The following is a 15,813-nucleotide window of genomic DNA, read 5'->3' as shown; positions in this document are numbered from 1 at the left end:
AAATGGCGACAAACAAGTACCTATCAATAATAACTTTAAATGTAAATGGATTAAATGCCCCAATCAAAAGACATAGGATAACGGATTGGATAAGAAAACAAGACCCATATATCTGCTGTATACAAGAAACCCACCTCAGAAAAAAAGACGCACATAGACTGAGGGTGAAGGGATGGAAAAAGGGTTTTCAGGCAAATAGAAATGAAAAAGAAGCTGGGGTAGCAATACTTATATCTGACAAATTAGATCTCAAAGTGAAGGACATAACAAGAGATAAGGAAGGCAACTTCAAAATACTAAAGGGAGCAATCCAACAAGAAGAAATAACTCTGGTAAACATATATGCACCCAATACAGGAGCATCCAAATACATAAAAAAAACTCCTGGAGGATATCAAGGGAGAAATTGACAGCAATACAATCATAGTGGGAGACTTTAATACCCCACTATCACCATTGGACAAATCCTCTAAACAAAAAATCAGCAAAGAAACATCAATCCTAAATGACTCACTAGACCAGATGGAATTAATTGACATCTTCAGAACATTTCACCCCAAAGTCACAGAATATACATTCTTCTCAAGTGCACATGAGTCATTTTCAAAGATAGACCATATATTGGGTCACAGGCAAAGTCTCTTCAAATTCAAGAAGATAGAAATCATATCAAGCATCTTCTCAGATCACAGTGGCATAAAACTGGAAATCAACTACAATAAAAACAATCCAAAAAAATCAAACACATGGAGACTAAACAGCATGCTATTAAACAATGACTGGGTTACCAGAGAGATCAAAGAAGAAATAAAAAACATCATGGCAACAAACAACAATGAAAACACAACAACCCAAAATCTATGGGACACAGCTAAAGAAGTCTTGAGAGGGAAGTTCATAGCTCTACAAGCCTACTGCAGAAAACAAGAAACAATAGTAATAAATTACCTAACCCTACAACTCAAAGAGTTAGAAAGAGAGCAACAAGAAAAGCCCAGTGTAAGCAGAAGGAAGGAAATAATAAAGATCAGAGTGGAGATAAACAACATTGAGACAAAAAAAAAAACAATGCAAAAGATCAACAAAACCAAGAGCTGGTTCTTTGAAAGGATAAACAAGATTGATAAACCTCTAGCCAGGCTCACCAAGAAGCAAAGAGAGAGGACCCAAATAAACAAAATCAGAAATGAAAGAGGTGAAATAACAACAGACCCCACCGAAATACAAAGGATTGTTTAAAAAATACTATGAACAACTCTATTCCAACAAACTGGACAACCTGGAGGAAATGGACATATTCCTAGAAAAATATAACTTTCCAAAACTCAATCAGGAAGAATCTAAACATCTCAATAGGCCAATAACTATGGAAGAAATTGAAGCAGTCATCAAAAAGCTTCCAGCAAACAAAAGCCCGGGGCCAGACAGCTTCACAGGGGAGTTTTATCAAACATTCAAGGAAGAACTAAAACCTATCCTCCTCAGACTATTACAAAAAATTCAAGAGGAAGGAACACTTCCAAGCTCCTTCTATGAAGCCAGCATCACCCTAATACCAAAACCAGATAAAGACAACACAATGAAAGAGAATTACAGGTCAATATCCCTCATGAATATAGATGCCAAAATCCTCAACAAAATTCTAGCAAATCGGATCCATCAGTACATCAGAAAGATCATACACCATGACCAAGTAGGATTTATCCCAGGGATGCAAGGATGGTACAATATCTGCAAATCAAGAAACGTGACACATCACATAAACAAATTGAGAGATAAAAATCACATAGTCATATCAATTGATGCAGAAAAAAGCATTTGACAAAATCCAACACCCTTTCTTGATAAAAACTCTCAACAAGGTGGAAATAGAAGGATCATACCTCAACATAATAAAAGCTATATATGATAAATCCACAGCAAACATCATACTCAATGGGCAAAAACTAAAACCATTTCCCCTAAGAACAGGAACAAGACAGGGATGCCCACTCTCACCACTCCTGCTCGACATAGTACTGGAAGTATTAGCCATTGCAATTAGACAAGAAGAAGAAATAAAAGGCATCCAAATTGGAAAAGAAGTAAAGCTGTCCTTATTTGCAGATGACATGATACTGTACATAAAAAACCCGAAAGACTCCATCAAAAAACTAATAGACTGAATAAATGAATTCGGCAATGTAGCAGGATACAAAATTAACGCCAAGAAATCTATGGCATTTCTATATACCAATAGTGAACTTACAGAAAGAGAAACTAAAAAAGCAATCCCATTTACCATCGCACCAAAATAATTAAGATACCTAGGAATAAACTTAACTAAGGAGGTAAAAGACCTATACGCAGAAAACTACAGGACACTGAAAAAGAGATAGAGGAAGATGTAAACAGATGGAAGAACATACCATGTTCATGGATTGGTACAATCAACATCATTAAAATGTCCATACTACCCAAAGCAATCTATAGATTCAATGCACTCCCCATTAAAATACCAACGGCATATTTCACAGACCCAGAAATTCATCTGGAATAAAAAAAGATCCCGAATAGCCACAGCAATCCTGAGAAAGAAGAACAAAGTAGGTGGGATCTCAATATCAGATTTCAAGCTGTATTACAAAGCCACTGTTCTCAAAACAGCCTGGTACTGGCACAAGAACAGACATATAGACCAATGGAATAGAATAGAGAATCCAGATATTGGCCCAAACCATTATGCTCAATTAATATTTGACAAAGGAGACATGAACATACATAAAGTCAAGACAGTCTCTTCAATAAATGGTGTTGGAAAAATTGGACAGATACATGCAAAAAAATGAAACTACACCACCAACTTACACCATACACAAAAATAAACTCAAAATGGATAAAGGACTTAAACATAAGATGGGAAACCATAAAAATACTAGAGGAATCCACAGGCAGAGAAATCTCAGACATATGCCGAAGCAATTTCTTCACCGATACCACTCCTAGGGCAATGGAAACTAAAGAGAAAATAAACAAATGGGACTACATCAAAATAAAAAGCTTTTTCACAGAAAAAGAAACCATCAACAAAACAACAAGAAAGCCCACTGTATGGGAGAACATATTTGCAAATGTTATCACTGATAAAGGTTTAATCTCCAACATCTAAAGGGAACTTATACAACTTAATAAAAGGAAGATAAATGATCCAATAAAAAAATGGGCAACAGACCTAAAAAGAATCTTTTTGAAAGAAGACAGAAGGAAGGCCAAGAGACACATGAAAACATGCTCAAAGTCACTAATTATCTGAGAGATGCAAATCAAAACGACAATGCGGTACCATCTCACACCTGTCAGAATGGCAATCATCAACAAATCAATAAATGACAAGTGCTGGCGAGGATGCGGAGAAAAAGGAATCCTCGTGCACTGCTGGTGGGAATGCAGACTGGTGCAGCCACTGTGGAGAACAGTATGGAGTTTCCTCAAAAAACTAAAAATGGAGCTCCCATTTGACCCAGGAATCCCACTTCTAGGAATATATCCCAAGAAACTAGAAACACCAATCAGAAAGGATATATGCATCCCTATGTTCATAGCAGCACAATTCACCACAGCTAAGATTTGGAAACAGCCCTAAGTGCCCATCAGCAGATGAGTGGATTAGAAAACTATGGTACATCTACACAATGGAACACTACGCTGCTATAAAAAAGAAGGAATTCTTACCATTTGCAGCAGCATGGATGGACCTGGAGAGCATTCTGTTAAGTGAAATAAGCCAGGCAATGAAAGAAAAATACCACATGATCTCACTCATTTATGGAAAATAAAGAACATTATTACCTGATGAACCAAAAGATAGATACAGAATCAGTAAAGCACCGAATAGACTGTCAAATTACAGCAGGAAGGCAGGGGAGTGTTGGGGAGGCGGGGAAAGGGATCAACCAAAGGACTTGTATACATGCATATGAGCACAACCAATGGACACAAGACCCCGGAGTGGGGGAATGAGGGCATGCGACAGGGGCTAGGGGAGGCTGGGGGAAGGTCAATGGGGAAAAAAAGGAGATATATGTACTACTACATGTAATACTTTAAACAATAAAAAATTTTTTTTAAAAAAGGCACATAGTGATCCCTCAAAAAAAATAAAAAGAAATGTTCACTTAAAAATGATGTGGCATTTTTTAGCTATTCCCATTCAATGCATCATGCTTGATCAATAAGTTCCTTGATTTACTTACTACAAATCCTCTGTAAGTCCACTTCTTGTTTTTACCTCTTTCTTTATCTGCAAAGTATATGACGGTAATTGCTGCCTATTTTGAGGTAATAATCAATATCTTGGTTTAGTTTATTTCAAATTACTAAATAAAAATCAGCAAGATTAATCTTTTGCACTCGGATGTCGAGTGTGACTCGACATGGTTAGCATCGGTAGCAGCTCTTTTTATACTCTTTGAATGTATCAATAATTTAAAATATAAAAAAATCCAAATAAATAAGTTTGTATGAAAAGAAACTCCAGTTTTTTATTCTACTGCCGTGCTTTGTAAAATCTGGGGTATTTAAAAAATTAAATCCCGAGTAGAATAAAGGAATTGAGAAAAAAGCAAGTGAGTGCAAAGGGTTAAGCTTAGTTCTCAACTTATAATAAACTGCTTCAAAAATGATCCTGCTCACTTGCAAGCAGATATGAGGATTATTTCTGGCCTGTGGTCTAATTCTTGATCCTCTTACAGTGGTTCTCAACCTTTCTAATGCCGCGACCCTTTAATACAGTTCCTCATGTTGTGGTGACCCCCAACCATAAAATTATTTTCGTTGCTACTTCATAACTGTAATTTTGCTACTGTTAATGAGTTGTAATGTAAATATCTGTGTTTTCTGATGGTCTTAGGCTCTATAGCAGCAGTTCTCAACTTGTGGGTCACGACCCACAGTTTGAAAACCGCTAGCAGGGTCACCTAAGACCATCAGAAAACACAGATATTTATATTACAATCCGTAACAGTAGCAAAATTACAGTTATGAAGTAGCAACGAAAATAATTTTATGGTTGGGGGTCACCACAACATGAGGAACTGTATTAAAGGGTCGAGGCATTAGAAAGGTTGAGAACCACTGCAAGAACAACAAGCATAATCTAGTCCCATAGATAACAAATATTGTAGGATAAAGGCAGGAGCTCTAAGGCCCGAAAAAAAGGAAGAATGAATTATCAAATAAGAAATAAGAAAAGAAAAAAAAAAGATCTAGGAAGTAAGGAGAGCATAGCAATTGCAAATAAATGAGAGGGGACATTAATTTCCTTGGGATTTAAACAGTAGTTATATAGTGGCTGCCTTGTTTTTTTCACTAGGTTTGACTTAGTTTAAAATATTGGTATAAAATAGCATAATGTGGTATTGAAAGCCCGAGGAAATATGAGAATAAATTAAAGCCAACTTGGAAGTAGAGTCATTATGTGAAGCAAAAAGGGTTTTGTTGTTGTTGGGCTTTTTTGCTGATATTCCATTAGAAAAACTATGTCTCCATTAAGCAATGTTCACTCAAAAATGATGTGGCATTTTTTCGCTATTCCCATTACTAGTAGAAATTTGGGAGGAAAACACGAACAGTCATGAGTGTGGACAGTAACTATATTTATATAAGTCACGGGTGGTCTTCTAGTTTGTTCAGTGTCTCCTCCTCAAGTGAGTTCTGATCAAAGAGGAGAACTTTCCATGTACTGAGCCATTTGAGTTTCCCCAGCCATGCCTTCTTTCATTCCACTCCTTTCACCCAGAAAATCTTTCCCACTTTTTCTTCAGAATAATTCTGACTCCACCTTTAATCCTGAATTTAGGCATCGCTGTTTCTGAAAAGCACTCCCTGGCAGCACCCCACCTATAAAGCTGTGCTCCCTTTTATCACTACCCGTGCCTAATTGTGGTAGAAAGAACTGTTCACTTGTCCTCACACCATTCCCCAAATCAATCTTCCTTCTACTTGAAGGTCAGGTCCTTATTGTTTTCATCATTGTACTCTCACTGTCTGACACATAGTGCGTGATCCATAATTGTGAGTTGAATAATAGGTAATGTTATTACTTACAATAAATAAATGAAGGAAGAATGGTAGGAAGGGATGGAAGAAGTTTGGAAGAAAAGATACCAAACCCTGCCCAACCATAAAGGTTTTCTGTGTCTATAAGAGAAGTGCTACTTCTCACCATCCATGCTTTATAAAAAGGGCATTTATTGACAGACCTTGGCCATTCTCAGCATAGTCCATTTACACAAAATAGCACAGATCATACAGTGCTCTTCTGTGTGATTCAAGAATGATTCCACTCAATCACTAGCAAGCAAGCAGTATGGCTGTGTGAAGAAAAAACTTTGAAAGACATTTAATTTGCTTCTACCAGCGAGAGATGGAATATGCAGAGATGTGGTCTCTCCTGCTTTTGATAGGGCATTTTGATTGTTTCACATGACAGAGTTAAAATCATTTAGAAAAGTAGGCTGTGGACCACATGTATATTAAAGAAGTGAATAATTGTATGGGTTCAAAGGGCATTTATCAGTGATACAATATTAATTTAGAGAAACCTTCCTACCTGTCTGTCATAGGGATAAACCCTACATTTCTTATCTTTACTGATGTCCAGAGTAAAGAAATTGAAAATATACAGTTGTTTGTATTCTGTTAAAAAGGAAGAACTTTTACCATTCTCAACAGCATGGATGGACCTGGAGATCATTATGCTAAGTGAAATAAGCCAGTCAGAGAATGACAAATATCACATGATCTCACCCATTTGTGGAATATAATAAACAACATAAACTGATGAACAAAAATAGATTCAGAGACAAAGAAGCATCGAATAGACCATCAAACATCAGAGGTAAGGCTGGGGCGGGGGGCGGGGGGGGGAGGTGGGGGGGGGTGGTAAGAGATCAACCAAAGGACTTGTATGCATGCATATAAGCCTAACCAATGGACACTAGGAGGGTGAGGGCATGTGCTGGGGGGTGGGGTGGCCAGGGGAAAAGGGAGACATATGTAATACTACATGTAATATTTTAAACAATAAAGAATTTTTTAAAAAATGAACATCAAGTGCCCTCAGCAGCCCCAGATCTGTCTGTTGCTTCAACAGTGTTTGGACGGAACAGACCCAGGGACGCCCCAGCTTCCAGCCTCCGGCCACTCTCCTGCGTCTTATCCAGTCACCACCTTCAGAACCACCTCTAGGACCAGCCAACACACCAGGTTCTTTTTCTACTTTAACTCCTTATTGCCAAACAGCCATGAGCTCCCAAATTCCTCAGAATTATTCCACCGAGGTGGAGGCGGCGGTCAACCGCCTGGCCAGCCTGCATTGCGGGCCTCCCACACCCACCTTTCTCTGGGCTTCTATTTCGACCAGGACGATGTGGCTCTGGAGGGCATGAGCCACTTCTTCCCTGAGTTGGCGGAGAAGCCCGAGGGCTCCGAGCGTCTCTTCAAGTTGCACAACAAGCGCGGTGGCCGCATTCTCTTCCGGGACGTGCTGAAGCCCCAAGACGAGTGGGCAAATCTCAGGACCCCATGGAAGCCGCCCTGGCCTTGGAGAGGAACCTGGACCAGGCCCTCTTGGAGCTGCAGGCCCTGGGTTCTACCCGTGCAGACCCTCATCTCTGTGACCTCCTGGAGAACCACTTCCGGGGTGAGGAGGTGAAACTCGTCAAGAAGGTGGGCCACACCTGACTGACATTCACAGGCTGGCCGGCCCCAGGCTGGGCTGGGCGAGTATCTCTTTGAAAGACTAACCCTCGCCCTGGCTAGTTTTGCTCAGTGGATAGAGTGTCGGCCTGTGGACTGAAGGGTCCTGGGTTCAATTCTAGTCAGGAGCACATGCCTGGGTTGCAGGCTCGATTCCTAGTAGGGGATGTGCAGGAGGCAGCCAATCTATGATTCTCTCTCATCATTGATGTTTCTATCTCTCTCTCCCTCTCCCTTCCTCTCTGAAATCATACATATATATATATAATTTTTTTTTTTAATAAAGGCTCACCCTCAAGCAGGACTAGGAGCTTTGGAGCCCAGAGGCCTTTGAGGGGCCCCTCTGCATTCCCCTGGTGTCTGGCTTTTACCTGAGCCTCTTCCTGAAACTACTAGCCATTCTTTTAACCACCCTGAAGCCCTCTTCCATGCATTAAACCAAATGAAACAATAAAGCTTTATGCAGCAAAAAAAAAAAAAAAAAAAGAACATCAGCCCTAGCCAGTTTGGCTCAGTGGATAGAGCGTTGGCCTGCGGCCCAAAGGGTCCCAGGTTCAATTGTGGTCAAGGGCATGTACCTCAGTTACAGGATCCTCCCTGGCCCGGGCCCTGGTCGGGGGTGTGCAGGAAGCAGCCAATCAATGTGTTTCTCTCACATCAAAGTTTCTCTCCATCTTTCCCTCTCTCTAAAAGATCAATGAAAAAATATCCTCAGGTGAGGATTAACAAAACAAACAAACAAACAAAATGAACATCAAATGACTTTGATGAAATGGGTGAATTTCCTATAAAACAAGATGAAAAATGTAAAGACAAAAAAGTATGTGTTTAGAAACCAAAATAAATAATTCATGTGCAGAATAAAGTACAATTGACAGGTGAAGCTTAAGTACAAAATAAAACCATGGCAGATAAGGGGCAAGGCGAGATTTGACCTTGAGCAGAATGAGTTAGCAACGTAATACCCTAAATCGGGCATGATTTTGCTGCACAGGGACCATCTGGCAGTGCTGGAGATGTTTTTGACAATCATGATTGGGGAGGGTGCTACTGGCAGCTAATGGATAGGAGCCAGGAATAGTATTATACACCCTACATACAACAAAACTCCACAACAAAGTATTATCTGATCCAAATTTTCAATAGTGCTGACGTTGAGAAACAAACAAATGAAAAACTTATATAAGACTGCATTAAAACAAACAATGATAAACATTTAAAGTTTCCCCTCAACAATGTTCTGTACCAAATTCTTATTTTGGGTCCTGCTTAGGGAATTACCCTTCAGATCCTAAAGGGTAATTTCTAAAGTTTAGAAAGTGTAGGCTGTGAAGGATTGGGAATAGATTCTGATTATTTTTGTGAGGAAACTTTTACTCTGTCTCTCACCTATTTAAAAGATCTGGAAATAATTGAAGCTGAGTTCTGCACCTTGAGTTACCATAAAGAAAAGCTAAGATTCCTAGATTTAAAATGCTCACAAATGCACTGCCTGATAAACAGGCTAAAAAAAGAAAGCTGAATTAAGGTTAAGTTGAATGTCCTGGAAAATTGAGAAGTCGGTCCTCAATTATGTACTAAAAGAAAATCTCTAAAAGTTAAAACACATAGAAAAATATCAAATGCACTGAAAATACAAATACCACAAAACTCTAAATGAATGAGCCAAAAATCTTACATTACCAACATCAAACCATCCCAAAGGCTCAACATGTTTTAATAATATGCATTTTATAGTTAGAAATGTGGTAAAAATGAAGAATGAGGGATTCCAAATCAAAATAAACAAATCTTCAAGTCACTTTAGAGTAGACAACGGTTAGAAAAGGGATAAGGTGCTGGAAATGAAGTTAGAAGTGATCATTTTAAATAGTGGGAAATGACAAGCAAGTTTTTGTGGTGAGAAGAGTTTATTTTCTTGAAGCCACATTGAACAAAACGACACAGTGGAATCGTTTTGTGTGGTCCTGTTCATATTTCCATTGGATAGGCACCATGCTGATTCCACCATATGTTTTGCAGCCAAATATGACAAAATGTGACTTTAAGCAAAAATATGTATAACATACTGTTTATTATTTAAATTTCAAAACAAGTATTACATTCAGAATAAGAACCACACACTAGTTAAGCATTATAAATACACCCTAAGTATGTATGGCCATAGCTTCAGTCTAAACATTTTCTAAATGTCCTTTGATGAAAAAATTGAATTTATAATATTATTTTGTTTATTTATCTGCTCAATAACACAAATGTGGTAAATTCTACTTTGATGCTGTATCGCCCAACAACTAAAAGGGCATACCTTGTATTATTGTAATATGATTTGATTTGGAAATGGAGAAAAATGTGAAAAGTCTTCAGACAAGTCTCTTTACCTCATAGCCAGTGGTTTTAACCTCTTCCCCAACAAAATCTTTTCCCAGAGTTTTATTTCCTAGGCAGTGAGGAGAAGCAAGACCCAACTGTGTCAAATCTTGATTAATTAGGAATTAAAAACAGTCAGCATTTTCTAAATCAATGCGTTTCTCAATTCTGAAAAATTATCTGTTCATATACAGAAATTGCCAGTTCTCTCTATCCCTCCCCCAAATCCCCTAAAGCCTCTTCTGGAGCTCCTTGTGAAGCAAATATTAGATCTCATTTTAATTTTTAAATTAAAAATGAATTAATTTTCAATTAATATTCATGTTTTTAAACCCTCTTTCTTACTTTTTTCCTTACCTTTCTTCATTAACCCTCCCGCTACATTCTTATTATCTCCTCAGATCTTTCAGTTCACTAATTTTTTCTTCAGTTGTGTCTAACATACAATTTAACCTATCCTATGTTTTATATTTCCAATGACTATATTTTCCATTTCTAGGGCTTCTTTAGTTATTTTTCAAATACATCTTTTCTTTAATGATAGTATCTTTTACAAAAATTTTATTCTTTCTTTTATGCCATTATTTAATTTTCTTGTAAAAATTTAATTGGTGATTCTTTTTAAAATTTTTCTGACCATTTAAATCATGGAAGAACAAAATTCCAGCCAATGACTGGATGTGGGACTTTGTGCCGATGTGGGACTTTGCCCCTTCCCTTCAAATACATACCTGTGATGAATAAAACAGTACATAGGCTGAAACAAAATCAAATAGATGAGTTAAATTTAAAAAGAGAGATATGCAGGTGCTAGAAATGAAGAAGGAATTTGAAGAGTAGTGTTATGGGTTAACTTGTGTCCTTCCCTATGTCTGTCCCATTATTATATTTTGGAAGCACATAATTCCCAAAATTCATACATTTAAGTCCTAACCCAGTACCTCAGAATGTGATTTGGGAAAAGATTCATTGCACATATAATTAATTAAGTTAGGATAAGGTCATACTGGAGTAGGGTGAGGCCCTAATCCAATATGCTGTTATCTTTATAAGAAGGGGAAGTTTGGACACAGACACATACATGCAGTAGGACACCATGTGAAGATGAAGGCAGAGATTGGTGTGATGCTCCAACACACAATGAACACCAAAGATTGTCAGCAAAGCAACCAGAAGCTAGGTGAGAGGTGAAACAGATTCTTAATGCCTCTCACAGCTCGAAGGCAAGAAGTCAAAGAGCAAAGTTTCTATTTCTCTCTCCCTCTCCTTTCCCTCTGAAATAAATAAATATATATATATTTTAAAGAGAGAAATTGGAAGGAAGAAAGGGCTGATGGGCCCCAAGAAAATTCAAAATGTAGCAAGGCAAATTCCATTAGATTAGAAGGCCCAAGTATATTTCTATTTTGTTCGCTGCTATGCCTCCTTGACCCACTGTGATGGCAGTCCCATCTTCCAGACCCACTGGGGCAATGGCATCTTCACAGTTCTGCAGGGCGGGCGTCATGCCCTTGCAGCTCTGTCTGACAGGGGTCTTATCCCCACAGTTCTGCTGGACGGAGGCTGTCTGGACCAAGCATATCAAACTCAAAGACTAACGCTGGCCAAATAAACAAGGCTTAAGTTTATGTGGGCCGAAAAAAAACACAAAAGCTTCAATTTTCATAGATGGCAGTGCCCACAGCCAATAAGGAGGGAATATGCAAATTGACGGGACAAAGATGGTGGCAGCCAGGATGGGATGCTTGCATCATTGCCATGGCGTTCCGCCCCGCCCCAGCTGCTCTGGGCCTCTGGGCAGCACACGAAGACGGAAGGCAGCTCCAGGCCAGGGCGAAGGCCCGGGTCCCGGGTGCCAGCAGCCAGGGGAAGGAAGACCTATTCTTGCATGAATCTTCATGCATTGGGCCTCTAGTTATGTATAATAGGATATTGTAAAAATTAAGTTATGAAATTTTTATGAAAATGTTTCTTACATACTGTTATAGTGGCTGGGCCGCGAGTTTGACATGCTTAGTCTGGACTTTTGGAAACTGAAACAGTGGCGCTGATAATCTCTGTCTTTTGATTGGAGAGTCTAACCATTTGTATGCTATAAGCATCTATACATGCAAGCAGCAGACCTTTTTTAATTAAATTCAAAATATGGTGGCAGTTAACTGGATAAACCATTTAAATTTAAAGAAATTGCTGATAAGAAGATACTTATCATTTTGCTATTTGCCTTTCTATAAGCCTTATAGCTTTCTTTAAAAAAATGTTTTTATTGATTTTAGACAGAGAGGAAGAGAGAGATAGAAACATAGTGCTGCCTCCTACACATTCCCTATTGGGGATCGAGCCTACAACCCAGGCATGTGCCCTGACCGGGAATCAAACCAATGACCTCTTGGTGCATGGGATGATGCTCAATCCACTGAGCCACATCAGCTGGGCTGTCTTTTTGACATGAGAATGTCTATCCTATGTCTGTCTCATTATTATATTTTGGGAGCACATAACTTGTCTGGTTTCATAGGTTTATAGCTAGAGAGGTAGCCTTATAGCTTTCTTGGGCCTTATTTCCTTCATTATGGTCTCTTTTGTATTTAATTGATTTTTTGTAGTGGCATTTTATTATATTTTTATTTTTTTATTTTTTTTTTTTTAATATATTTTTATTGATTTCAGAGAGGAAGGGAGAGGGAAAGAGAGATAGAAACATCAATGATGAGAGAGAATCATTGACTGGCTGCCTCCTGCACACCCCCTATTGGGGATCAAGCCTGCAACCCAGGTATGTACCCTGACCGGGAATCAAACTGGTGACCTCTTGGTTCATAGGTCAGTGCTCAACCTCTGAGCCACACCGACTGGGCTCTGTAGTGGCATTTTAATTTTCTTCTAATTTCTTTTAAAATAATTTTATAGCTATTTTCTTTGTGATTACTATGGGTATTACATTTAACATCCTCAAGTTATAACATGCTAATTTGAATTTATACCAGCTTAACTCCAAAAACATACAAAAACTCTGATTATTTATAGCTCTCTCCCTATATTTTCAGTTATCAATGTTACAAAATTATATCTTTGTATACTATGTGTCCAAAAACTTAAACTAATAATCCTATCTAATAAAAGAGAAACATGCAAATTGACCGTACCTCCACTATGCCCACAAGCCATGCCCACCAGCCAATCAGGAGCGAATTAACCCAAGATGGCGGTTAATTTGTATATCCAGGCACAGAGCAAAGATTGAAGACAGCGTAGAAGGAAGCCAAGCACTGCAGAAGGAATCGAAGCTGCAGAGAAGCAAGCAAGCCAGGTGGCAGAGAAGGGAGGGAAGCAGGCAGGGCAGTGGAGAAGGGAGGGAAGCAGGCGGGGCAGCAGAGACTGCCACAGGAAGCCCTATTGCAGGAATCTTCCTGCAACGGGCCTCTAGTTGCTATATAAATGCATTAGTCTTTTGAAATTATGTAGAAAACAAAATGTGGAGTTACAAATTGTACGAGAATATTAGCTTTTAGACCAATACATTGTGAAAATCATTAATCTCTTAAAGCATGTGGAAAACAAAAAGTAAATTTATAGACTATTGTTACATAATGCTAACTTTAATAACTGCTCATATGTTTACATTTACTGAGATTTTTATTTCTTCATATGGATTCAAGTTACTGTCTAGTGTCCTTTTGTTTCAACCTGCAGTACTCCATTTAGGATTTCTTTCTGGTCAGGTCTGGTAGTAATGAACTCCCTAAGATTTTGTTTATCTGAGAATATCATAATTTCTCCCTCATGTTTGAAGGCCATTTTTTGCTGGATAATGGATTCTTGGTTGACAGATTCTTTGTTTTGGCACTTTGAATATATTAGTCCACTAAGTCTGGCCTCTAAACCATCTGATGACAAACTGCTGATTATCTTATTGAAGATTCCTTATGTGTGACCAATTGCTTCCCTCTTCCAGCTTTTGAGATACTCTTGTTGTCTTTGACTTTACAAGTTTGATTATAATATGTCTTGGTGTGGATCTCTTTGGATTTATCCCATTTAGAATTCACTGAGTTTCTTGGATATTTATCTTCTTGTTGTTCTTCAAATTTTGGAGGTTTTCAGCCATTATTTCTTCAAATAATGTCTCCTTCATTTTCTCTTTTTTCCTTCTGGGACTTCTACAATGTGTAAGTTGATCCACTTGATAGTGTTCCAGAGGTCCCTTCAGCTCTATTCATTTTTCTCCAATTTCTTTTCTTAATTTCAATTGCGCTATTTCAAAGTTTGCTGAATCTCCTTTTTGCCTATTCAAAACTACCTTTGAATCCCCCCAATAAATTTTTCATGTTAATTTTTGTACTTTTCAACGCTCCAATTTTTGGCTTATTTGAGGGTTTTCTATCTTTTAATTGGTATTTCCTTTTTTTTCTTTTTCCAGACATTGTTTTCTTGACTTTTTCCACATCCTCTTTTAGTTCTTTAAGAATCTTTATGACCATCATCTTAAACTCTTTGTCTAGTAGAACTGCCCTCTGGTCTTCTTCAAGGATAGTTTCCACTGATTTGTTTCTTTCCTTTGAATGAGCAGTAATTCCCTGTGGGGGGGTTTTTATATATGTCTTGAGATTTTTTTGTTGAAAAATGAATATTTGAATCTAATATCTCTTGAAATCAGATTCTTCTCCTTCTTCAAGGGTTTACTGGTTTTTGTTTTTGTTTTGTTTTCATTGTTGTAGACTATTTCCTTGCTGAGGATAAGCCTGAAGTATAAACTTAAGGTCTTCACAGGTCTGTTTTGAGCCTGGGCCTTTCCCTAGGCATGTGCAATGACTTCCTAATTTTCCCCAGATATGCAGCTGCTTTTGAATGTCCCAGTCTTTATTGTCTGGCTCCCAAAAGAGGAAAATGAAGGTGGAGAGGGCATAATGGGAGTGCCAGCTCATCAAATCCCCTGAAAGTCACTTGAGCCAGAGTCAGAGAGGCTTGCAATAATGAAGGGAGTGGTCAACAATGGCCAGCCACTCTATGTCTGCATTCCATGATCAGAAGCAGCAATCAGACACAGATGTTTAATATTTGAAGGACAGAGTCCTTAATGCCCATCCTGGATCTTGCAAGCTGTTCCAAGATCACATACACAGCTGCCTGCCTTGGGCTGGGGAGTAGGAGATGAAGGAGCTGTACTGTGCTAAGAGATGAAATTTATTGAAATTAACTGTAATTTAGTGGCCAACCCTTCCTCTGGAAGCTGCAAGACTTCAATAAACTCCAGAATTCCAAAATAGTTTCAGTTGACAGATTCTGCCAGTGTGATTGTTGTCTAGGTGAGAAGACAAATATTTGGTGCTTCCTTTTTCAGCATTTTCCCAGAATCATCCTCCCAGTTACATATTTTTAAGAAAGAGAGTCTGCAAATATCTACATTGCTGTGAACTGAGGTGTTTTCTTTCTATTAAAGTAAAAAAAAAAAGTTAACCTAACCACCCACCTGTTTCTACTTGGAAGAAATTCTAGAGTGCAAATGCATTTATATGGAGTACTGCTTCATGACATCATCAAGAAACCATGGTGTGACCTCACATCATTCCTAAAACATACAAATATTATTCCTAATGATGCCAAAATTTTGTGATTCAAGATGTGGAGTGAAAGGGGAGAGAAATGAGATCTTTATGTAAGAGAAACACGCATGCACATGAAATCTGGACACTAAAAGAGCTGAAG

At 38.3% G+C, this 15,813-nt stretch overlaps 1 pseudogene; it reads left to right on the top strand.

Moving 5' to 3' along the window:
* Nucleotides 1-7,283: 7,283 nt before the first annotated feature.
* LOC129149243 (ferritin light chain-like) lies at nt 7,284-14,888 on the top strand (annotated as a pseudogene).
* The last annotated feature ends 925 nt before the right edge of the window (nt 14,889-15,813 follow it).

This window comes from Eptesicus fuscus, chromosome 6 (genome assembly GCF_027574615.1).
Source record: "Eptesicus fuscus isolate TK198812 chromosome 6, DD_ASM_mEF_20220401, whole genome shotgun sequence".
Lineage (NCBI taxonomy): Eukaryota > Metazoa > Chordata > Mammalia > Chiroptera > Vespertilionidae > Eptesicus > Eptesicus fuscus.
This window is presented reverse-complemented; position numbering and strand designations above follow the sequence as displayed.